The sequence below is a fragment of the Danio rerio genome, chromosome 2 (assembly GCF_052040795.2).
Source record: "Danio rerio strain M-AB ecotype USA chromosome 2, GRCz13ab, whole genome shotgun sequence".
In the NCBI taxonomy this organism is placed as follows: Eukaryota; Metazoa; Chordata; class Actinopteri; order Cypriniformes; family Danionidae; genus Danio; species Danio rerio.
The window spans coordinates 15,885,093-15,912,427 of record NC_141022.1 but is presented as its reverse complement, the minus strand read 5'-3'; the positions used below and the strand labels follow the sequence as shown (position 1 = coordinate 15,912,427).

General features: G+C 34.6%; 1 long non-coding RNA gene across 1 annotated transcript; it reads left to right on the top strand.

Annotated features, from left to right (window-relative positions):
* Window positions 1–9,849: 9,849 nt before the first annotated feature.
* On the top strand, window positions 9,850–26,411 carry LOC147846248 (uncharacterized). Its single transcript, XR_015478359.1, has 3 exons — window positions 9,850–10,801; window positions 24,349–25,401; window positions 25,589–26,411. It is a non-coding gene; the product is annotated as an uncharacterized LOC147846248 (long non-coding RNA).
* The last annotated feature ends 924 nt before the right edge of the window (window positions 26,412–27,335 follow it).

The window sequence follows — 27,335 nt, the reverse complement described above, 5'->3', positions numbered from 1 at the left end:
TTAACATGTTTAACAGTGCATGAAATGTTGTCTAAAACAAAAAAGAATGATGCATTTTATGGCTGGATCTGTTTTTATCACTTTCTGAACTGTACAATGAAAATGAGCTTATCTCAGCCAGCAGAGAGGTCAAATCACAGTAATGCAAACTCAGTCAGAGACATATATTTTCACTTGCAACTTGCTTTAACATGTTTAACAGTGCATGAAATGTTGTCTAAAACAAAAAAGAATGATGCATTTTATGGCTGGATCTGTTTTTATCACTTTCTGAACTGTACAATGAAAATGAGCTTATCTCAGCCAGCAGAGAGGTCAAATCACAGTAATGCAAACTCAGTCAGAGACATATATTTTCACTTGCAACTTGCTTTAACATGTTTAACAGTGCATGAAATGTTGTCTAAAACAAAAAAGAATGATGCATTTTATGGCTGGATCTGTTTTTATCACTTTCTGAATTGGACGTTGAAAATGAGCTTATCTCAGCCAGCAGAGAGGTCAAATCACAGTAATGCAAACTCAGTCAGAGACATAGATTTTTACTTGCAACTTGCTTTAACATGTTTAACAGTGCATGAAATGTTGTCTAAAACAAAAAAGAATGATGCATTTTATGTCTGGATCTGGTTTTATTACATTCTAAATTGGACGTTGAAAATGAGCTTATCTCAGCCAGCAGAGAGGTCAAATCACAGTAATGCAAACTCAGTCAGAGACATAGATTTTCACTTGCAACTTGCTTTAACATGTTTAACAGTGCATGAAATGTTGTCTAAAACAAAAAAGAATGATGCATTTTATAGCTGGATCTGGTTTTATTACATTCTGAATTGGACGTTGAAAATGAGCTTATCTCAGCCAGCAGAGAGGTCAAATCACAGTAATGCAAACTCAGTCAGAGACATAGATTTTCACTTGCAACTTGCTTTAACATGTTTAACAGTGCATGAAATGTTGTCTAAAACAAAAAAGAATGATGCATTTTATGTCTGGATCTGGTTTTATTACATTCTAAATTGGACGTTGAAAATGAGCTTATCTCAGCCAGCAGAGAGGTCAAATCACAGTAATGCAAACTCAGTCAGAGACATAGATTTTCACTTGCAACTTGCTTTAACATGTTTAACAGTGCATGAAATGTTGTCTAAAACAAAAAAGAATGATGCATTTTATAGCTGGATCTGGTTTTATTACATTCTGAATTGGACGTTGAAAATAAGCTTATCTCAGCCAGCAGAGAGGTCAAATCACAGTAATGCAAACTCAGTCAGAGACAGATTTTCACTTGCAACTTGCTTTAACATGTTTAACAGTGCATGAAATGTTGTCTAAAACAAAAAAGAATGATGCATTTTATAGCTGGATCTGGTTTTATTACATTCTGAATTGGACGTTGAAAATGAGCTTATCTCAGCCAGCAGAGAGGTCAAATCACAGTAATGCAAACTCAGTCAGAGACATAGATTTTCACTTGCAACTTCCTTTAACATGTTTAACAGTGCATGAAATGTTGTCTAAAACAAAAAAAGAATGATCCATTTTATGGCTGGATCTGTTTTTATCACTTTTTAAAATGGACGTTGAAAATGAGCTTATCTCAGCCAGCAGAGAGGTCAAATCACAGTAATGCAAACTCAGTCAGAGACATAGATTTTCACTTGCAACTTGCTTTAACATGTTTAACAGTGCATGAAATGTTGTCTAAAACAAAAAAGAATGATGCATTTTATAGCTGGATCTGGTTTTATTACATTCTGAATTGGACGTTGAAAATGAGCTTATCTCAGCCAGCAGAGAGGTCAAATCACAGTAATGCAAACTCAGTCAGAGACATAGATTTTCACTTGCAACTTGCTTTAACATGTTTAACAGTGCATGAAATGTTGTCTAAAACAAAAAAGAATGATGCATTTTATGTCTGGATCTGGTTTTATTACATTCTAAATTGGACGTTGAAAATGAGCTTATCTCAGCCAGCAGAGAGGTCAAATCACAGTAATGCAAACTCAGTCAGAGACATAGATTTTCACTTGCAACTTGCTTTAACATGTTTAACAGTGCATGAAATGTTGTCTAAAACAAAAAAGAATGATGCATTTTATGTCCGGATCTATTTTTATCACTTTCTGAATTGGACGTTGAAAATGAGCTTATCTCAGCCAGCAGAGAGGTCAAATCACAGTAATGCAAACTCAGTCAGAGACATAGATTTTCACTTGCAACTTGCTTTAACATGTTTAACAGTGCATGAAATGTTGTCTAAAACAAAAAAGAATGATGCATTTTATGGCTGGATCTGTTTTTATCACTTTCTGAATTGGACGTTGAAAATGAGCTTATCTCAGCCAGCAGAGAGGTCAAATCACAGTAATGCAAACTCAGTCAGAGACATAGATTTTCACTTGCAACTTGCTTTAACATGTTTAACAGTGCATGAAATGTTGTCTAAAACAAAAAAGAATGATGCATTTTATGGCTGGATCTGGTTTTATTACATTCTGAATTGGACGTTGAAAATGAGCTTATCTCAGCCAGCAGAGACGTCAAATCACAGTAATGCAAACTCAGTCAGAGACACAGATTTTCACTTGCAACTTGCTTTAACATGTTTAACAGTGCATGAAATGTTGTCTAAAACAAAAAAGAATTATCCATGTTATGGCTGGATCTGTTTTTATCATTTTCTGAAATCGACGTTGAAAATGAGCTTATCTCAGCCAGCAGAGAGGTCAAATCACAGTAATGCAAACTCAGTCAGGGACATAGATTTTCTCTTGCAACTTGCTTTAACATGTTTAACAGTGCATGAAATGTTGTCTAAAACAAAAAAGAATGATGCATTTTATGGCTGGATCTGTTTTTATCACTTTTGAATTGGACGATGAAAATGAGCTTATCTCAGCCAGCAGAGAGGTCAAATCACAGTAATGCAAACTCAGTCAGAGACATAGATTTTCACTTGCAACTTGCTTTAACATGTTTAACAGTGCATGAAATGTTGTCTAAAACAAAAAAGAATGATGCATTTTATGGCTGGATCTGGTTTTATTACATTCTGAATTGGACGTTGAAAATGAGCTTATCTTAGCCAGCAGAGAGGTCAAATCACAGTAATGCAAACTCAGTCAGAGACATAGATTTTCACTTGCAACTTGCTTTAACATGTTTAACAGTGCATGAAATGTTGTCTAAAACAAAAAAGAATGATGCATTTTATAGCTGGATCTGGTTTTATTACATTCTGAATTGGACGTTGAAAATGAGCTTATCTCAGCCAGCAGAGAGGTCAAATCACAGTAATGCAAACTCAGTCAGAGACATAGATTTTCACTTGCAACTTGCTTTAACATGTTTAACAGTGCATGAAATGTTGTCTAAAACAAAAAAGAATGATCCATTTTATGGCTGGATCTGTTTTTATCACTTTTTGAAATGGACGTTGAAAATGAGCTTATCTCAGCCAGCAGAGAGGTCAAATCACAGTAATGCAAACTCAGTCAGAGACATAGATTTTCACTTGCAACTTGCTTTAACATGTTTAACAGTGCATGAAATGTTGTCTAAAACAAAAAAGAATGATGCATTTTATGTCTGGATCTGGTTTTATTACATTCTGAATTGGACGTTGAAAATGAGCTTATCTCAGCCAGCAGAGAGGTCAAATCACAGTAATGCAAACTCAGTCAGAGACATAGATTTTCACTTGCAACTTGCTTTAACATGTTTAACAGTGCATGAAATGTTGTCTAAAACAAAAAAGAATGATGCATTTTATAGCTGGATCTGGTTTTATTACATTCTGAATTGGACGTTGAAAATAAGCTTATCTCAGCCAGCAGAGAGGTCAAATCACAGTAATGCAAACTCAGTCAGAGACAGATTTTCACTTGCAACTTGCTTTAACATGTTTAACAGTGCATGAAATGTTGTCTAAAACAAAAAAGAATGATGCATTTTATAGCTGGATCTGGTTTTATTACATTCTGAATTGGACGTTGAAAATGAGCTTATCTCAGCCAGCAGAGAGGTCAAATCACAGTAATGCAAACTCAGTCAGAGACATAGATTTTCACTTGCAACTTCCTTTAACATGTTTAACAGTGCATGAAATGTTGTCTAAAACAAAAAAAGAATGATCCATTTTATGGCTGGATCTGTTTTTATCACTTTTTAAAATGGACGTTGAAAATGAGCTTATCTCAGCCAGCAGAGAGGTCAAATCACAGTAATGCAAACTCAGTCAGAGACATAGATTTTCACTTGCAACTTGCTTTAACATGTTTAACAGTGCATGAAATGTTGTCTAAAACAAAAAAGAATGATGCATTTTATAGCTGGATCTGGTTTTATTACATTCTGAATTGGACGTTGAAAATGAGCTTATCTCAGCCAGCAGAGAGGTCAAATCACAGTAATGCAAACTCAGTCAGAGACATAGATTTTCACTTGCAACTTGCTTTAACATGTTTAACAGTGCATGAAATGTTGTCTAAAACAAAAAAGAATGATGCATTTTATGTCTGGATCTGGTTTTATTACATTCTAAATTGGACGTTGAAAATGAGCTTATCTCAGCCAGCAGAGAGGTCAAATCACAGTAATGCAAACTCAGTCAGAGACATAGATTTTCACTTGCAACTTGCTTTAACATGTTTAACAGTGCATGAAATGTTGTCTAAAACAAAAAAGAATGATGCATTTTATGTCCGGATCTATTTTTATCACTTTCTGAATTGGACGTTGAAAATGAGCTTATCTCAGCCAGCAGAGAGGTCAAATCACAGTAATGCAAACTCAGTCAGAGACATAGATTTTCACTTGCAACTTGCTTTAACATGTTTAACAGTGCATGAAATGTTGTCTAAAACAAAAAAGAATGATGCATTTTATAGCTGGATCTGGTTTTATTACATTCTGAATTGGACGTTGAAAATGAGCTTATCTCAGCCAGCAGAGAGGTCAAATCACAGTAATGCAAACTCAGTCAGAGACATAGATTTTCACTTGCAACTTGCTTTAACATGTTTAACAGTGCATGAAATGTTGTCTAAAACAAAAAAGAATGATCCATTTTATGGCTGGATCTGTTTTTATCACTTTTTGAAATGGACGTTGAAAATGAGCTTATCTCAGCCAGCAGAGAGGTCAAATCACAGTAATGCAAACTCAGTCAGAGACATAGATTTTCACTTGCAACTTGCTTTAACATGTTTAACAGTGCATGAAATGTTGTCTAAAACAAAAAAGAATGATGCATTTTATAGCTGGATCTGGTTTTATTACATTCTGAATTGGACGTTGAAAATGAGCTTATCTCAGCCAGCAGAGAGGTCAAATCACAGTAATGCAAACTCAGTCAGAGACATAGATTTTCACTTGCAACTTGCTTTAACATGTTTAACAGTGCATGAAATGTTGTCTAAAACAAAAAAGAATGATGCATTTTATAGCTGGATCTGGTTTTATTACATTCTGAATTGGACGTTGAAAATGAGCTTATCTCAGCCAGCAGAGAGGTCAAATCACAGTAATGCAAACTCAGTCAGAGACATAGATTTTCACTTGCAACTTGCTTTAACATGTTTAACAGTGCATGAAATGTTGTCTAAAACAAGAAAGAATGATGCATTTTATGTCTGGATCTGGTTTTATTACATTCTAAATTGGACGTTGAAAATGAGCTTATCTCAGCCAGCAGAGAGGTCAAATCACAGTAATGCAAACTCAGTCAGAGACATAGATTTTTACTTGCAACTTGCTTTAACATGTTTAACAGTGCATGAAATGTTGTCTAAAACAAAAAAGAATTATCCATGTTATGGCTGGATCTGTTTTTATCATTTTCTGAAATCGACGTTGAAAATGAGCTTATCTCAGCCAGCAGAGAGGTCAAATCACAGTAATGCAAACTCAGTCAGGGACATAGATTTTCTCTTGCAACTTGCTTTAACATGTTTAACAGTGCATGAAATGTTGTCTAAAACAAAAAAGAATGATGCATTTTATGGCTGGATCTGTTTTTATCACTTTTGAATTGGACGATGAAAATGAGCTTGTCTCAGCCAGCAGAGAGGTCAAATCACAGTAATGCAAACTCAGTCAGAGACATAGATTTTCACTTGCAACTTGCTTTAACATGTTTAACAGTGCATGAAATGTTGTCTAAAACAAAAAAGAATGATGCATTTTATGGCTGGATCTGGTTTTATTACATTCTGAATTGGACGTTGAAAATGAGCTTATCTTAGCCAGCAGAGAGGTCAAATCACAGTAATGCAAACTCAGTCAGAGACATATATTTTCACTTGCAACTTGCTTTAACATGTTTAACAGTGCATGAAATGTTGTCTAAAACAAAAAAGAATGATGCATTTTATAGCTGGATCTGGTTTTATTACATTCTGAATTGGACGTTGAAAATGAGCTTATCTCAGCCAGCAGAGAGGTCAAATCACAGTAATGCAAACTCAGTCAGAGACATAGATTTTCACTTGCAACTTGCTTTAACATGTTTAACAGTGCATGAAATGTTGTCTAAAACAAAAAAGAATGATCCATTTTATGGCTGGATCTGTTTTTATCACTTTTTGAAATGGACGTTGAAAATGAGCTTATCTCAGCCAGCAGAGAGGTCAAATCACAGTAATGCAAACTCAGTCAGAGACATAGATTTTCACTTGCAACTTGCTTTAACATGTTTAACAGTGCATGAAATGTTGTCTAAAACAAAAAAGAATGATGCATTTTATGTCTGGATCTGGTTTTATTACATTCTGAATTGGACGTTGAAAATGAGCTTATCTCAGCCAGCAGAGAGGTCAAATCACAGTAATGCAAACTCAGTCAGAGACATAGATTTTCACTTGCAACTTGCTTTAACATGTTTAACAGTGCATGAAATGTTGTCTAAAACAAAAAAGAATGATGCATTTTATAGCTGGATCTGGTTTTATTACATTCTGAATTGGACGTTGAAAATGAGCTTATCTCAGCCAGCAGAGAGGTCAAATCACAGTAATGCAAACTCAGTCAGAGACATAGATTTTCACTTGCAACTTGCTTTAACATGTTTAACAGTGCATGAAATGTTGTCTAAAACAAAAAAGAATGATGCATTTTATGGCTGGATCTGGTTTTATTACATTCTGAATTGGACGTTGAAAATGAGCTTATCTTAGCCAGCAGAGAGGTCAAATCACAGTAATGCAAACTCAGTCAGAGACATAGATTTTCACTTGTAACTTGCTTTAACATGTTTAACAGTGCATGAAATGTTGTCTTAAACAAAAAAGAATGATGCATTTTATGTCCGGATCTATTTTTATCACTTTCTGAATTCGACGTTGAAAATGAGCTTATCTCAGCCAGCAGAGAGGTCAAATCATAGTAATGCAAACTCAGTCAGAGACATAGATTTTCACTTGCAACTTGCTTTAACATGTTTAACAGTGCATGAAATGTTGTCTAAAACAAAAAGGAATGATGCATTTTATGTCTGGATCTATTTTTATCACTTTCTGAATTGGACGTTGAAAATGAGCTTATCTCAGCCAGCAGAGAGGTCAAATCACAGTAATGCAAACTCAGTCAGAGACATAGATTTTCACTTGCAACTTGCTTTAACATGTTTAACAGTGCATGAAATGTTGTCTAAAACAAAAAAGAATGATGCATTTTATAGCTGGATCTGGTTTTATTACATTCTGAATTGGACGTTGAAAATGAGCTTATCTCAGCCAGCAGAGAGGTCAAATCACAGTAATGCAAACTCAGTCAGAGACATAGATTTTCACTTGCAACTTGCTTTAACATGTTTAACAGTGCATGAAATGTTGTCTAAAACAAAAAAAGAATGATCCATTTTATGGCTGGATCTGTTTTTATCACTTTTTGAAATGGACGTTGAAAATGAGCTTATCTCAGCCAGCAGAGAGGTCAAATCACAGTAATGCAAACTCAGTCAGAGACATAGATTTTCACTTGCAACTTGCTTTAACATGTTTAACAGTGCATGAAATGTTGTCTAAAACAAAAAAGAATGATGCATTTTATAGCTGGATCTGGTTTTATTACATTCTGAATTGGACGTTGAAAATGAGCTTATCTCAGCCAGCAGAGAGGTCAAATCACAGTAATGCAAACTCAGTCAGAGACATAGATTTTCACTTGCAACTTGCTTTAACATGTTTAACAGTGCATGAAATGTTGTCTAAAACAAAAAAGAATGATGCATTTTATGTCTGGATCTGGTTTTATTACATTCTGAATTCGACGTTGAAAATGAGCTTATCTCAGCCAGCAGAGAGGTCAAATCATAGTAATGCAAACTCAGTCAGAGACATAGATTTTCACTTGCAACTTGCTTTAACATGTTTAACAGTGCATGAAATGTTGTCTAAAACAAAAAGGAATGATGCATTTTATGTCTGGATCTATTTTTATCACTTTCTGAATTGGACGTTGAAAATGAGCTTATCTCAGCCAGCAGAGAGGTCAAATCACAGTAATGCAAACTCAGTCAGAGACATAGATTTTCACTTGCAACTTGCTTTAACATGTTTAACAGTGCATGAAATGTTGTCTAAAACAAAAAAGAATGATGCATTTTATAGCTGGATCTGGTTTTATTACATTCTGAATTGGACGTTGAAAATGAGCTTATCTCAGCCAGCAGAGAGGTCAAATCACAGTAATGCAAACTCAGTCAGAGACATAGATTTTCACTTGCAACTTGCTTTAACATGTTTAACAGTGCATGAAATGTTGTCTAAAACAAAAAAAGAATGATCCATTTTATGGCTGGATCTGTTTTTATCACTTTTTGAAATGGACGTTGAAAATGAGCTTATCTCAGCCAGCAGAGAGGTCAAATCACAGTAATGCAAACTCAGTCAGAGACATAGATTTTCACTTGCAACTTGCTTTAACATGTTTAACAGTGCATGAAATGTTGTCTAAAACAAAAAAGAATGATGCATTTTATAGCTGGATCTGGTTTTATTACATTCTGAATTGGACGTTGAAAATGAGCTTATCTCAGCCAGCAGAGAGGTCAAATCACAGTAATGCAAACTCAGTCAGAGACATAGATTTTCACTTGCAACTTGCTTTAACATGTTTAACAGTGCATGAAATGTTGTCTAAAACAAAAAAGAATGATGCATTTTATGTCCGGATCTATTTTTATCACTTTCTGAATTGGACGTTGAAAATGAGCTTATCTCAGCCAGCAGAGAGGTCAAATCACAGTAATGCAAACTCAGTCAGAGACATAGATTTTCACTTGCAACTTGCTTTAACATGTTTAACAGTGCATGAAATGTTGTCTAAAACAAAAAAGAATGATGCATTTTATAGCTGGATCTGGTTTTATTACATTCTGAATTGGACGTTGAAAATGAGCTTATCTCAGCCAGCAGAGAGGTCAAATCACAGTAATGCAAACTCAGTCAGAGACATAGATTTTCACTTGCAACTTGCTTTAACATGTTTAACAGTGCATGAAATGTTGTCTAAAACAAAAAAGAATGATCCATTTTATGGCTGGATCTGTTTTTATCACTTTTTGAAATGGACGTTGAAAATGAGCTTATCTCAGCCAGCAGAGAGGTCAAATCACAGTAATGCAAACTCAGTCAGAGACATAGATTTTCACTTGCAACTTGCTTTAACATGTTTAACAGTGCATGAAATGTTGTCTAAAACAAAAAAGAATGATGCATTTTATAGCTGGATCTGGTTTTATTACATTCTGAATTGGACGTTGAAAATGAGCTTATCTCAGCCAGCAGAGAGGTCAAATCACAGTAATGCAAACTCAGTCAGAGACATAGATTTTCACTTGCAACTTGCTTTAACATGTTTAACAGTGCATGAAATGTTGTCTAAAACAAAAAAGAATGATGCATTTTATAGCTGGATCTGGTTTTATTACATTCTGAATTGGACGTTGAAAATGAGCTTATCTCAGCCAGCAGAGAGGTCAAATCACAGTAATGCAAACTCAGTCAGAGACATAGATTTTCACTTGCAACTTGCTTTAACATGTTTAACAGTGCATGAAATGTTGTCTAAAACAAGAAAGAATGATGCATTTTATGTCTGGATCTGGTTTTATTACATTCTGAATTGGACGTTGAAAATGAGCTTATCTCAGCCAGCAGAGAGGTCAAATCACAGTAATGCAAACTCAGTCAGAGACATAGATTTTCACTTGCAACTTGCTTTAACATGTTTAACAGTGCATGAAATGTTGTCTAAAACAAAAAAGAATGATGCATTTTATGTCTGGATCTGGTTTTATTACATTCTGAATTGGACGTTGAAAATGAGCTTATCTCAGCCAGCAGAGAGGTCAAATCACAGTAATGCAAACTCAGTCAGAGACATAGATTTTCACTTGCAACTTGCTTTAACATGTTTAACAGTGCATGAAATGTTGTCTAAAACAAAAAAGAATGATGCATTTTATAGCTGGATCTGGTTTTATTACATTCTGAATTGGACGTTGAAAATGAGCTTATCTCAGCCAGCAGAGAGGTCAAATCACAGTAATGCAAACTCAGTCAGAGACATAGATTTTCACTTGCAACTTGCTTTAACATGTTTAACAGTGCATGAAATGTTGTCTAAAACAAAAAAGAATGATGCATTTTATGGCTGGATCTGGTTTTATTACATTCTGAATTGGACGTTGAAAATGAGCTTATCTTAGCCAGCAGAGAGGTCAAATCACAGTAATGCAAACTCAGTCAGAGACATAGATTTTCACTTGTAACTTGCTTTAACATGTTTAACAGTGCATGAAATGTTGTCTAAAACAAAAAAGAATGATGCATTTTATGTCCGGATCTATTTTTATCACTTTCTGAATTGGACGTTGAAAATGAGCTTATCTCAGCCAGCAGAGAGGTCAAATCATAGTAATGCAAACTCAGTCAGAGACATAGATTTTCACTTGCAACTTGCTTTAACATGTTTAACAGTACATGAAATGTTGTCTAAAACAAAAAGGAATGATGCATTTTATGTCTGGATCTATTTTTATCACTTTCTGAATTGGACGTTGAAAATGAGCTTATCTCAGCCAGCAGAGAGGTCAAATCACAGTAATGCAAACTCAGTCAGAGACATAGATTTTCACTTGCAACTTGCTTTAACATGTTTAACAGTGCATGAAATGTTGTCTAAAACAAAAAAGAATGATGCATTTTATAGCTGGATCTGGTTTTATTACATTCTGAATTGGACGTTGAAAATGAGCTTATCTCAGCCAGCAGAGAGGTCAAATCACAGTAATGCAAACTCAGTCAGAGACATAGATTTTCACTTGCAACTTCCTTTAACATGTTTAACAGTGCATGAAATGTTGTCTAAAACAAAAAAGAATGATGCATTTTATGGCTGGATCTGTTTTTATCACTTTTGAATTGGACGATGAAAATGAGCTTATCACAGCCAGCAGAGAGGTCAAATCACAGTAATGCAAACTCAGTCAGAGACATAGATTTTAACTTGCAACTTGCTTTAACATGTTTAACAGTGCATGAAATGTTGTCTAAAACAAAAAAGAATGATGCATTTTATAGCTGGATCTGGTTTTATTACATTCTGAATTGGACGTTGAAAATGAGCTTATCTCAGCCAGCAGAGAGGTCAAATCACAGTAATGCAAACTCAGTCAGGGACATAGATTTTCTCTTGCAACTTGCTTTAACATGTTTAACAGTGCATGAAATGTTGTCTAAAACAAAAAAGAATGATGCATTTTATAGCTGGATCTGGTTTTATTACATTCTGAATTGGACGTTGAAAATGAGCTTATCTCAGCCAGCAGAGAGGTCAAATCACAGTAATGCAAACTCAGTCAGAGACATAGATTTTCACTTGCAACTTGCTTTAACATGTTTAACAGTGCATGAAATGTTGTCTAAAACAAAAAAGAATGATGCATTTTATGGCTGGATCTGTTTTTATCACTTTCTGAATTGGACGTTGAAAATGAGCTTATCTCAGCCAGCAGAGAGGTCAAATCACAGTAATGCAAACTCAGTCAGAGCCATAGATTTTCACTTGCAACTTGCTTTAACATGTTTAACAGTGCATGAAATGTTGTCTAAAACAAAAAAGAATGATGCATTTTATGGCTGGATCTGGTTTTATTACATTCTGAATTGGACGTTGAAAATGAGCTTATCTCAGCCAGCAGAGACGTCAAATCACAGTAATGCAAACTCAGTCAGAGACACAGATTTTCACTTGCAACTTGCTTTAACATGTTTAACAGTGCATGAAATGTTGTCTAAAACAAAAAAGAATTATCCATGTTATGGCTGGATCTGTTTTTATCATTTTCTGAAATCGACGTTGAAAATGAGCTTATCTCAGCCAGCAGAGAGGTCAAATCACAGTAATGCAAACTCAGTCAGGGACATAGATTTTCTCTTGCAACTTGCTTTAACATGTTTAACAGTGCATGAAATGTTGTCTAAAACAAAAAAGAATGATGCATTTTATGGCTGGATCTGTTTTTATCACTTTTGAATTGGACGATGAAAATGAGCTTATCTCAGCCAGCAGAGAGGTCAAATCACAGTAATGCAAACTCAGTCAGAGACATAGATTTTCACTTGCAACTTGCTTTAACATGTTTAACAGTGCATGAAATGTTGTCTAAAACAAAAAAGAATGATGCATTTTATGGCTGGATCTGGTTTTATTACATTCTGAATTGGACGTTGAAAATGAGCTTATCTTAGCCAGCAGAGAGGTCAAATCACAGTAATGCAAACTCAGTCAGAGACATAGATTTTCACTTGCAACTTGCTTTAACATGTTTAACAGTGCATGAAATGTTGTCTAAAACAAAAAAGAATGATGCATTTTATAGCTGGATCTGGTTTTATTACATTCTGAATTGGACGTTGAAAATGAGCTTATCTCAGCCAGCAGAGAGGTCAAATCACAGTAATGCAAACTCAGTTAGAGACATAGATTTTCACTTGCAACTTGCTTTAACATGTTTAACAGTGCATGAAATGTTGTCTAAAACAAAAAAGAATGATCCATTTTATGGCTGGATCTGTTTTTATCACTTTTGAAATGGACGTTGAAAATGAGCTTATCTCAGCCAGCAGAGAGGTCAAATCACAGTAATGCAAACTCAGTCAGAGACATAGATTTTCACTTGCAACTTGCTTTAACATGTTTAACAGTGCATGAAATGTTGTCTAAAACAAAAAAAGAATGATGCATTTTATGGCTGGATCTGTTTTTATCACTTTTGAATTGGACGATGAAAATGAGCTTATCTCAGCCAGCAGAGAGGTCAAATCACAGTAATGCAAACTCAGTCAGAGACATAGATTTTCACTTGCAACTTGCTTTAACATGTTTAACAGTGCATGAAATGTTGTCTAAAACAAAAAAGAATGATGCATTTTATGGCTGGATCTGTTTTTATCACTTTCTGAACTGTACGTTGAAAATGAGCTTATCTCAGCCAGCAGAGAGGTCAAATCACAGTAATGCAAACTCAGTCAGAGACATATATTTTCACTTGCAACTTGCTTTAACATGTTTAACAGTGCATGAAATGTTGTCTAAAACAAAAAAGAATGATGCATTTTATGGCTGGATCTGGTTTTATTACATTGTGAATTGGACGTTGAAAATGAGCTTATCTCAGCCAGCAGAGAGGTCAAATCACAGTAATGCAAACTCAGTCAGAGACATATGTTTTCTCTTGCAACTTGCTTTAACATGTTTAACAGTGCATGAAATGTTGTCTAAAACAAAAAAGAATGATGCATTTTATGTCCGGATCTATTTTTATCACTTTCTGAATTGGACGTTGAAAATGAGCTTATCTCAGCCAGCAGAGAGGTCAAATCACAGTAATGCAAACTCAGTCAGAGACATAGATTTTCACTTGCAACTTGCTTTAACATGTTTAACAGTGCATGAAATGTTGTCTAAAACAAAAAAGAATGATGCATTTTATAGCTGGATCTGGTTTTATTACATTCTGAATTGGACGTTGAAAATGAGCTTATCTCAGCCAGCAGAGAGGTCAAATCACAGTAATGCAAACTCAGTCAGAGACATAGATTTTCACTTGCAACTTGCTTTAACATGTTTAACAGTGCATGAAATGTTGTCTAAAACAAAAAAGAATGATGCATTTTATGTCTGGATCTGGTTTTATTACATTCTAAATTGGACGTTGAAAATGAGCTTATCTCAGCCAGCAGAGAGGTCAAATCACAGTAATGCAAACTCAGTCAGAGACATAGATTTTCACTTGCAACTTGCTTTAACATGTTTAACAGTGCATGAAATGTTGTCTAAAACAAAAAAGAATGATGCATTTTATGTCTGGATCTGGTTTTATTACATTCTGAATTGGACGTTGAAAATGAGCTTATCTCAGCCAGCAGAGAGGTCAAATCACGGTAATGCAAACTCAGTCAGAGACAGATTTTCACTTGCAACTTGCTTTAACATGTTTAACAGTGCATGAAATGTTGTCTAAAACAAAAAAAGAATGATGCATTTTATAGCTGGATCTGGTTTTATTACATTCTGAATTGGACGTTGAAAATGAGCTTATCTCAGCCAGCAGAGAGGTCAAATCACAGTAATGCAAACTCAGTCAGAGACATAGATTTTCACTTGCAACTTGCTTTAACATGTTTAACAGTGCATGAAATGTTGTCTAAAACAAAAAAGAATGATGCATTTTATAGCTGGATCTGGTTTTATTACATTCTGAATTGGACGTTGAAAATGAGCTTATCTCAGCCAGCAGAGAGGTCAAATCACAGTAATGCAAACTCAGTCAGAGACATAGATTTTCACTTGCAACTTGCTTTAACATGTTTAACAGTGCATGAAATGTTGTCTAAAACAAAAAAGAATGATGCATTTTATGTCTGGATCTGGTTTTATTACATTCTGAATTGGACGTTGAAAATGAGCTTATCTCAGCCAGCAGAGAGGTCAAATCACAGTAATGCAAACTCAGTCAGAGACAGATTTTCACTTGCAACTTGCTTTAACATGTTTAACAGTGCATGAAATGTTGTCTAAAACAAAAAAGAATGATGCATTTTATAGCTGGATCTGGTTTTATTACATTCTGAATTGGACGTTGAAAATGAGCTTATCTCAGCCAGCAGAGAGGTCAAATCACAGTAATGCAAACTCAGTCAGAGACATAGATTTTCACTTGCAACTTGCTTTAACATGTTTAACAGTGCATGCAATGTTGTCTAAAACAAAAAAGAATGATGCATTTTATAGCTGGATCTGGTTTTATTACATTCTGAATTGGACGTTGAAATTGAGCTTATCTCAGCCAGCAGAGAGGTCAAATCACAGTAATGCAAACTCAGTCAGAGACATAGATTTTCACTTGCAACTTGCTTTAACATGTTTAACAGTGCATGAAATGTTGTCTAAAACAAAAAAGAATGATGCATTTTATAGCTGGATCTGGTTTTATTACATTCTGAATTGGACGTTGAAAATGAGCTTATCTCAGCCAGCAGAGAGGTCAAATCACAGTAATGCAAACTCAGTCAGAGACATAGATTTTCACTTGCAACTTGCTTTAACATGTTTAACAGTGCATGAAATGTTGTCTAAAACAAAAAAGAATGATGCATTTTATAGCTGGATCTGGTTTTATTACATTCTGAATTGGACGTTGAAAATGAGCTTATCTCAGCCAGCAGAGAGGTCAAATCACAGTAATGCAAACTCAGTCAGAGACATAGATTTTCACTTGCAACTTGCTTTAACATGTTTAACAGTGCATGAAATGTTGTCTAAAACAAAAAAGAATGATGCATTTTATGTCTGGATCTGGTTTTATTACATTCTAAATTGGACGTTGAAAATGAGCTTATCTCAGCCAGCAGAGAGGTCAAATCACAGTAATGCAAACTCAGTCAGAGACATAGATTTTCACTTGCAACTTGCTTTAACATGTTTAACAGTGCATGAAATGTTGTCTAAAACAAAAAAGAATGATGCATTTTATGTCTGGATCTGGTTTTATTACATTCTGAATTGGACGTTGAAAATGAGCTTATCTCAGCCAGCAGAGAGGTCAAATCACAGTAATGCAAACTCAGTCAGAGACATAGATTTTCACTTGCAACTTGCTTTAACATGTTTAACAGTGCATGAAATGTTGTCTAAAACAAAAAAGAATGATCCATGTTATGTCCGGATCTATTTTTATCATTTTCTGAAATGGACGTTGAAAATGAGCTTATCTCAGCCAGCAGAGAGGTCAAATCACAGTAATGCAAACTCAGTCAGGGACATAGATTTTCTCTTGCAACTTGCTTTAACATGTTTAACAGTGCATGAAATGTTGTCTAAAACAAAAAAGAATGATGCATTTTATTGCTGGATCTGGTTTTATTAAATTCTGAATTGGACGTTGAAAATGAGCTTATCTTAGCCAGCAGAGAGGTCAAATCACAGTAATGCAAACTCAGTCAGAGACATAGATTTTCACTTGCAACTTGCTTTAACATGTTTAACAGTGCAGGAAATGTTGTCTAAAACAAAAAAGAATGATGCATTTTATAGCTGGATCTGGTTTTATTACATTCTGAATTGCACGTTGAAAATGAGCTTATCTCAGCCAGCAGAGAGGTCAAATCACAGTAATGCAAACTCAGTCAGAGACATAGATTTTCACTTGCAACTTGCTTTAACATGGTTAACAGTGCATGAAATGTTGTCTAAAACAAAAAAGAATGATGCATTTTATAGCTGGATCTGGTTTTATTACATTCTGAATTGGACGTTGAAAATGAGCTTATCTCAGCCAGCAGAGAGGTCAAATCACAGTAATGCAAACTCAGTCAGAGACATAGATTTTCACTGGCAACTTGCTTTAACATGTTTAACAGTGCATGAAATGTTGTCTAAAACAAAAAAGAATGATGCATTTTATAGCTGGATCTGGTTTTATTACATTCTGAATTGGACGTTGAAAATGAGCTTATCTCAGCCAGCAGAGAGGTCAAATCACAGTAATGCAAACTCAGTCAGAGACATAGATTTTCACTTGCAACTTGCTTTAACATGTTTAACAGTGCATGAAATGTTGTCTAAAACAAAAAAGAATGATGCATTTTATGTCTGGATCTGGTTTTATTACATTCTAAATTGGACGTTGAAAATGAGCTTATCTCAGCCAGCAGAGAGGTCAAATCACAGTAATGCAAACTCAGTCAGAGACATAGATTTTCACTTGCAACTTGCTTTAACATGTTTAGCAGTGCATGAAATGTTGTCTAAAACAAAAAAGAATGATGCATTGGTAACACTTTAGAATAACTATCCGTTATAACTAGTTAATAGACCATTAATAAACTGGTAGTTAACAAGTTATAAATGACTTGTTAAATTAAAGTTAAAGGTTTGTTAATTATTTATAACTGTGCCTTATAGATTGCTAATAGATAACTTACAAGCTGTTAGTTAACAAGTTGTAAAAGACTTCTTAACTGTATTTTAATGATTTATAACTATACCTAATACATTAGTAATAGATCATGAACAAGCGGTTAGTAAATAACTTAATAAAGACTTGTTAAGTAGCAGTTAATAGTGTATATATGTTATTGGGATGTTATTCTAAAGTTGTGGCTAGTTTTCATTTATTAACTGTTAGTAAATGAGGAATAGTTGCAACTTTAGAATAACGTCCCAATACCATGCTTAAGCTAATAACTAACGCTTAACTAATATATTTACTCACACTTTACAGATCAGTTGTTCATCGTTTGTTAACCATCTACTAATACCAGTGAAACTTTGTAGAACAGCAAATGGATGGAACAAGTTCAAGCTACAGAAATTTGATGTGATAATTAAAATATAAAATGTTTGTATCTTAACCTTGTTCCACTTATAGGCTTTTCTGTGTGCTGTGTTTTACCAAAGAAACTCCACAGATGAAATGTTGAACATTGTGTTTAATGTATAGAAACACACATACTGAAACATCACATGGCAGTACAGGAGTATACAAGAATACAAACCCATGAAGTGCTAAACATGAAAACAAAATAAATAAATAAAAATTTTCTTAAAGTTCTACAAAGTTTCACTAATGTTATTATATGGTGAACAACTGATCTGTAAAGTGTGAGTAAATACATTAGTTAAGCGTTTGTTATTAGCTTACGTATGTTATGGGGATGTTATTCTAAAGTTGCAACTATTCCTCATTTACTAACAGTTAATAAATTAAAAACAGCTGCAACTTTAGAATAACGTCCCAATAACATATATACACTATTAACTGATACTTAACAAGTCTTATTAAGTTATTTACTAAGCGCTTGTTTATGATCTATTACTAATTTATTAGGTATAGTTATAAATCATTAAAATACAGTTAAGAAGTCATTTACGACTTGTTAACTAACAGCTTGTAAGTTATCTATTAGCCATCTATAAGGCACAGTTATAAATAGTTAACAAACCTTTAACTTTTATTTAATAAGTCATTTATAACTTCTTAACTACCAGTTTATTAATGGTCTACTAACTAGTTATAACGGATAGTTATTCTAAAGTGTTACCGATGCATTTTATAGCTGGATCTGGTTTTATTACATTCTGAATTGGACGTTGAAAATGAGCTTATCTCAGCCAGCAGAGAGGTCAAATCACAGTAATGCAAACTCAGTCAGAGACATAGATTTTCACTTGCAACTTGCTTTAACATGTTTAACAGTGCATGAAATGTTGTCTAAAACAAAAAAGAATGATGCATTTTATAGCTGGATCTGGTTTTATTACATTCTGAATTGGACGTTGAAAATGAGCTTATCTCAGCCAGCAGAGAGGTCAAATCACAGTAATGCAAACTCAGTCAGAGACATAGATTTTCACTTGCAACTTGCTTTAACATGTTTAACAGTGCATGAAATGTTGTCTAAAACAAAAAAGAATGATGCATTTTATGTCTGGATCTGGTTTTATTACATTCTAAATTGGACGTTGAAAATGAGCTTATCTCAGCCAGCAGAGAGGTCAAATCACAGTAATGCAAACTCAGTCAGAGACATAGATTTTCACTTGCAACTTGCTTTAACATGTTTAACAGTGCATGAAATGTTGTCTAAAACAAAAAAGAATGATGCATTTTATAGCTGGATCTGGTTTTATTACATTCTGAATTGGACGTTGAAAATGAGCTTATCTCAGCCAGCAGAGAGGTCAAATCACAGTAATGCAAACTCAGTCAGAGACATAGATTTTCACTTGCAACTTGCTTTAACATGTTTAACAGTGCATGAAATGTTGTCTAAAACAAAAAAGAATGATGCATTTTATGTCTGGATCTGGTTTTATTACATTCTAAATTGGACGTTGAAAATGAGCTTATCTCAGCCAGCAGAGAGGTCAAATCACAGTAATGCAAACTCAGTCAGAGACATAGATTTTCACTTGCAACTTGCTTTAACATGTTTAACAGTGCATGAAATGTTGTCTAAAACAAAAAAGAATGATGCATTTTATAGCTGGATCTGGTTTTATTACATTCTGAATTGGACGTTGAAAATGAGCTTATCTCAGCCAGCAGAGAGGTCAAATCACAGTAATGCAAACTCAGTCAGAGACAGATTTTCACTTGCAACTTGCTTTAACATGTTTAACAGTGCATGAAATGTTGTCTAAAACAAAAAAGAATGATGCATTTTATAGCTGGATCTGGTTTTATTACATTCTGAATTGGACGTTGAAAATGAGCTTATCTCAGCCAGCAGAGAGGTCAAATCACAGTAATGCAAACTCAGTCAGAGACATAGATTTTCACTTGCAACTTGCTTTAACATGTTTAACAGTGCATGAAATGTTGTCTAAAACAAAAAAGAATGATCCATTTTATGGCTGGATCTGTTTTTATCACTTTTTGAAATGGACGTTGAAAATGAGCTTATCTCAGCCAGCAGAGAGGTCAAATCACAGTAATGCAAACTCAGTCAGAGACATATATTTTCACTTGCAACTTGCTTTAACATGTTTAACAGTGCATGAAATGTTGTCTAAAACAAAAAAGAATGATGCATTTTATAGCTGGATCTGGTTTTATTACATTCTGAATTGGACGTTGAAAATGAGCTTATCTCAGCCAGCAGAGAGGTCAAATCACAGTAATGCAAACTCAGTCAGAGACATAGATTTTCACTTGCAACTTGCTTTAACATGTTTAACAGTGCATGAAATGTTGTCTAAAACAAAAAAGAATGATGCATTTTATGTCTGGATCTGGTTTTATTACATTCTAAATTGGACGTTGAAAATGAGCTTATCTCAGCCAGCAGAGAGGTCAAATCACAGTAATGCAAACTCAGTCAGAGACATAGATTTTCACTTGCAACTTGCTTTAACATGTTTAACAGTGCATGAAATGTTGTCTAAAACAAAAAAGAATGATGCATTTTATGTCCGGATCTATTTTTATCACTTTCTGAATTGGACGTTGAAAATGAGCTTATCTCAGCCAGCAGAGAGGTCAAATCACAGTAATGCAAACTCAGTCAGAGACATAGATTTTCACTTGCAACTTGCTTTAACATGTTTAACAGTGCATGAAATGTTGTCTAAAACAAAAAAGAATGATGCATTTTATGTCTGGATCTGGTTTTATTACATTCTAAATTGGACGTTGAAAATGAGCTTATCTCAGCCAGCAGAGAGGTCAAATCACAGTAATGCAAACTCAGTCAGAGACATAGATTTTCACTTGCAACTTGCTTTAACATGTTTAACAGTGCATGAAATGTTGTCTAAAACAAAAAAGAATGATGCATTTTATAGCTGGATCTGGTTTTATTACATTCTGAATTGGACGTTGAAAATGAGCTTATCTCAGCCAGCAGAGAGGTCAAATCACAGTAATGCAAACTCAGTCAGAGACATAGATTTTCACTTGCAACTTGCTTTAACATGTTTAACAGTGCATGAAATGTTGTCTAAAACAAAAAAGAATGATGCATTTTATGTCTGGATCTGGTTTTATTACATTCTAAATTGGACGTTGAAAATGAGCTTATCTCAGCCAGCAGAGAGGTCAAATCACAGTAATGCAAACTCAGTCAGAGACATAGATTTTCACTTGCAACTTGCTTTAACATGTTTAACAGTGCATGAAATGTTGTCTAAAACAAAAAAGAATGATGCATTTTATAGCTGGATCTGGTTTTATTACATTCTGAATTGGACGTTGAAAATGAGCTTATCTCAGCCAGCAGAGAGGTCAAATCACAGTAATGCAAACTCAGTCAGAGACAGATTTTCACTTGCAACTTGCTTTAACATGTTTAACAGTGCATGAAATGTTGTCTAAAACAAAAAAGAATGATGCATTTTATAGCTGGATCTGGTTTTATTACATTCTGAATTGGACGTTGAAAATGAGCTTATCTCAGCCAGCAGAGAGGTCAAATCACAGTAATGCAAACTCAGTCAGAGACATAGATTTTCACTTGCAACTTGCTTTAACATGTTTAACAGTGCATGAAATGTTGTCTAAAACAAAAAAGAATGATCCATTTTATGGCTGGATCTGTTTTTATCACTTTTTGAAATGGACGTTGAAAATGAGCTTATCTCAGCCAGCAGAGAGGTCAAATCACAGTAATGCAAACTCAGTCAGAGACATATATTTTCACTTGCAACTTGCTTTAACATGTTTAACAGTGCATGAAATGTTGTCTAAAACAAAAAAGAATGATGCATTTTATAGCTGGATCTGGTTTTATTACATTCTGAATTGGACGTTGAAAATGAGCTTATCTCAGCCAGCAGAGAGGTCAAATCACAGTAATGCAAACTCAGTCAGAGACATAGATTTTCACTTGCAACTTGCTTTAACATGTTTAACAGTGCATGAAATGTTGTCTAAAACAAAAAAGAATGATGCATTTTATGTCTGGATCTGGTTTTATTACATTCTAAATTGGACGTTGAAAATGAGCTTATCTCAGCCAGCAGAGAGGTCAAATCACAGTAATGCAAACTCAGTCAGAGACATAGATTTTCACTTGCAACTTGCTTTAACATGTTTAACAGTGCATGAAATGTTGTCTAAAACAAAAAAGAATGATGCATTTTATGTCCGGATCTATTTTTATCACTTTCTGAATTGGACGTTGAAAATGAGCTTATCTCAGCCAGCAGAGAGGTCAAATCACAGTAATGCAAACTCAGTCAGAGACATAGATTTTCACTTGCAACTTGCTTTAACATGTTTAACAGTGCATGAAATGTTGTCTAAAACAAAAAAGAATGATGCATTTTATAGCTGGATCTGGTTTTATTACATTCTGAATTGGACGTTGAAAATGAGCTTATCTCAGCCAGCAGAGAGGTCAAATCACAGTAATGCAAACTCAGTCAGAGACATAGATTTTCACTTGCAACTTGCTTTAACATGTTTAACAGTGCATGAAATGTTGTCTAAAACAAAAAAGAATGATCCATTTTATGGCTGGATCTGTTTTTATCACTTTTTGAAATGGACGTTGAAAATGAGCTTATCTCAGCCAGCAGAGAGGTCAAATCACAGTAATGCAAACTCAGTCAGAGACATATATTTTCACTTGCAACTTGCTTTAACATGTTTAACAGTGCATGAAATGTTGTCTAAAACAAAAAAGAATGATGCATTTTATAGCTGGATCTGGTTTTATTACATTCTGAATTGGACGTTGAAAATGAGCTTATCTCAGCCAGCAGAGAGGTCAAATCACAGTAATGCAAACTCAGTCAGAGACATAGATTTTCACTTGCAACTTGCTTTAACATGTTTAACAGTGCATGAAATGTTGTCTAAAACAAAAAAGAATGATGCATTTTATGTCTGGATCTGGTTTTATTACATTCTAAATTGGACGTTGAAAATGAGCTTATCTCAGCCAGCAGAGAGGTCAAATCACAGTAATGCAAACTCAGTCAGAGACATAGATTTTCACTTGCAACTTGCTTTAACATGTTTAACAGTGCATGAAATGTTGTCTAAAACAAAAAAGAATGATGCATTTTATAGCTGGATCTGGTTTTATTACATTCTGAATTGGACGTTGAAAATGAGCTTATCTCAGCCAGCAGAGAGGTCAAATCACAGTAATGCAAACTCAGTCAGAGACATAGATTTTCACTTGCAACTTGCTTTAACATGTTTAACAGTGCATGAAATGTTGTCTAAAACAAAAAAGAATGATCCATTTTATGGCTGGATCTGTTTTTATCACTTTTTGAAATGGACGTTGAAAATGAGCTTATCTCAGCCAGCAGAGAGGTCAAATCACAGTAATGCAAACTCAGTCAGAGACATAGATTTTCACTTGCAACTTGCTTTAACATGTTTAACAGTGCATGAAATGTTGTCTAAAACAAAAAAGAATGATGCATTTTATAGCTGGATCTGGTTTAATTACATTCTGAATTGGACGTTGAAAATGAGCTTATCTCAGCCAGCAGAGAGGTCAAATCACAGTAATGCAAACTCAGTCATAGACATAGATTTTCACTTGCAACTTGCTTTAACATGTTTAACAGTGCATGAAATGTTGTCTAAAACAAAAAAGAATGATGCATTTTATAGCTGGATCTGGTTTTATTACATTCTGAATTGGACGTTGAAAATGAGCTTATCTCAGCCAGCAGAGAGGTCAAATCACAGTAATGCAAACTCAGTCAGAGACATAGATTTTCACTTGCAACTTGCTTTAACATGTTTAACAGTGCATGAAATGTTGTCTAAAACAAGAAAGAATGATGCATTTTATGTCTGGATCTGGTTTTATTACATTCTAAATTGGACGTTGAAAATGAGCTTATCTCAGCCAGCAGAGAGGTCAAATCACAGTAATGCAAACTCAGTCAGAGACATAGATTTTCACTTGCAACTTGCTTTAACATGTTTAACAGTGCATGAAATGTTGTCTAAAACAAAAAAGAATGATGCATTTTATGTCTGGATCTGGTTTTATTACATTCTGAATTGGACGTTGAAAATGAGCTTATCTCAGCCAGCAGAGAGGTCAAATCACAGTAATGCAAACTCAGTCAGAGACATAGATTTTCACTTGCAACTTGCTTTAACATGTTTAACAGTGCATGAAATGTTGTCTAAAACAAAAAAGAATGATGCATTTTATAGCTGGATCTGGTTTTATTACATTCTGAATTGGACGTTGAAAATGAGCTTATCTCAGCCAGCAGAGAGGTCAAATCACAGTAATGCAAACTCAGTCAGAGACATAGATTTTCACTTGTAACTTGCTTTAACATGTTTAACAGTGCATGAAATGTTGTCTAAAACAAAAAAGAATGATGCATTTTATATCTGGATCTGGTTTTATTACATTCTGAATTGGACGTTGAAAATGAGCTTATCTCAGCCAGCAGAGAGGTCAAATCACAGTAATGCAAACTCAGTCAGAGACATAGATTTTCACTTGCAACTTGCTTTAACATGTTTAACAGTGCATGAAATGTTGTCTAAAACAAAAAAGAATGATGCATTTTATAGCTGGATCTGGTTTTATTACATTCTGAATTGGACGTTGAAAATGAGCTTATCTCAGCCAGCAGAGAGGTCAAATCACAGTAATGCAAACTCAGTCAGAGACATAGATTTTCACTTGCAACTTGCTTTAACATGTTTAACAGTGCATGAAATGTTGTCTAAAACAAAAAAGAATGATGCATTTTATAGCTGGATCTGGTTTTATTACATTCTGAATTGGACGTTGAAAATGAGCTTATCTCAGCCAGCAGAGAGGTCAAATCACAGTAATGCAAACTCAGTCAGAGACATAGATTTTCACTTGCAACTTGCTTTAACATGTTTAACAGTGCATGAAATGTTGTCTAAAACAAAAAAGAATGATCCATGTTATGGCTGGATCTGTTTTTATCATTTTCTGAAATGGACGTTGAAAATGAGCTTATCTCAGCCAGCAGAGAGGTCAAATCACAGTAATGCAAACTCAGTCAGGGACATAGATTTTCTCTTGCAACTTGCTTTAACATGTTTAACAGTGCATGAAATGTTGTCTAAAACAAAAAAGAATGATGCATTTTATAGCTGGATCTGTTTTTATCACTTTTTGAAATGGACGTTGAAAATGAGCTTATCTCAGCCAGCAGAGAGGTCAAATCACAGTAATGCAAACTCAGTCAGAGACATAGATTTTCACTTGCAACTTGCTTTAACATGTTTAACAGTGCATGAAATGTTGTCTAAAACAAAAAAGAATGATGCATTTTATAGCTGGTTCTGGTTTTATTACATTCTGAATTGGACGTTGAAAATGAGCTTATCTCAGCCAGCAGAGAGGTCAAATCACAGTAATGCAAACTCAGTCAGAGACATAGATTTTCACTTGCAACTTGCTTTAACATGTTTAACAGTGCATGAAATGTTGTCTAAAACAAAAAAGAATGATCCATGTTATGGCTGGATCTGTTTTTATCATTTTCTGAAATGGACGTTGAAAATGAGCTTATCTCAGCCAGCAGAGAGGTCAAATCACAGTAATGCAAACTCAGTCAGGGACATAGATTTTCTCTTGCAACTTGCTTTAACATGTTTAACAGTGCATGAAATGTTGTCTAAAACAAAAAAGAATGATGCATTTTATAGCTGGATCTGTTTTTATCACTTTTTGAAATGGACGTTGAAAATGAGCTTATCTCAGCCAGCAGAGAGGTCAAATCACAGTAATGCAAACTCAGTCAGAGACATAGATTTTCACTTGCAACTTGCTTTAACATGTTTAACAGTGCATGAAATGTTGTCTAAAACAAAAAAGAATGATGCATTTTATGGCTGGATCTGGTTTTATTACATTCTAAATTGGACGTTGAAAATGAGCTTATCTCAGCCAGCAGAGAGGTCAAATCACAGTAATGCAAACTCAGTCAGAGACATAGATTTTCACTTGCAACTTGCTTTAACATGTTTAACAGTGCATGAAATGTTGTCTAAAACAAAAAAGAATGATGCATTTTATGTCTGGATCTGGTTTTATTACATTCTGAATTGGACGTTGAAAATGAGCTTATCTCAGCCAGCAGAGAGGTCAAATCACAGTAATGCAAACTCAGTCAGGAACATAGATTTTCTCTTGCAACTTGCTTTAACATGTTTAACAGTGCATGAAATGTTGTCTAAAACAAAAAAGAATGATGCATTTTATAGCTGGATCTGGTTTTATTACATTCTGAATTGGACGTTGAAAATGAGCTTATCTCAGCCAGCAGAGAGGTCAAATCACAGTAATGCAAACTCAGTCAGAGACATATGTTTTCTCTTGCAACTTGCTTTAACATGTTTAACAGTGCATGAAATGTTGTCTAAAACAAAAAAGAATGATGCATTTTATGTCCGAATCTATTTTTATCACTTTCTGAATTGGACGTTGAAAATGAGCTTATCTCAGCCAGCAGAGAGGTCAAAACACAGTAATGCAAACTCAGTCAGAGACATAGATTTTCACTTGCAACTTGCTTTAACATGTTTAACAGTGCATGAAATGTTGTCTAAAACAAAAAAGAATGATGCATTTTATAGCTGGATCTGGTTTTATTACATTCTGAATTGGACGTTGAAAATGAGCTTATCTCAGCCAGCAGAGAGGTCAAATCACAGTAATGCAAACTCAGTCAGAGACATAGATTTTCACTTGCAACTTGCTTTAACATGTTTAACAGTGCATGAAATGTTGTCTAAAACAAAAAAGAATGATCCATTTTATGGCTGGATCTGTTTTTATCACTTTTTGAAATGGACGTTGAAAATGAGCTTATCTCAGCCAGCAGAGAGGTCAAATCACAGTAATGCAAACTCAGTCAGAGACATAGATTTTCACTTGCAACTTGCTTTAACATGTTTAACAGTGCATGAAATGTTGTCTAAAACAAAAAAGAATGATGCATTTTATAGCTGGATCTGGTTTTATTACATTCTGAATTGGACGTTGAAAATGAGCTTATCTCAGCCAGCAGAGAGGTCAAATCACAGTAATGCAAACTCAGTCAGAGACATAGATTTTCACTTGCAACTTGCTTTAACATGTTTAACAGTGCATGAAATGTTGTCTAAAACAAAAAAGAATGATGCATTTTATAGCTGGATCTGGTTTTATTACATTCTGAATTGGACGTTGAAAATGAGCTTATCTCAGCCAGCAGAGAGGTCAAATCACAGTAATGCAAACTCAGTCAGAGACATAGATTTTCACTTGCAACTTGCTTTAACATGTTTAACAGTGCATGAAATG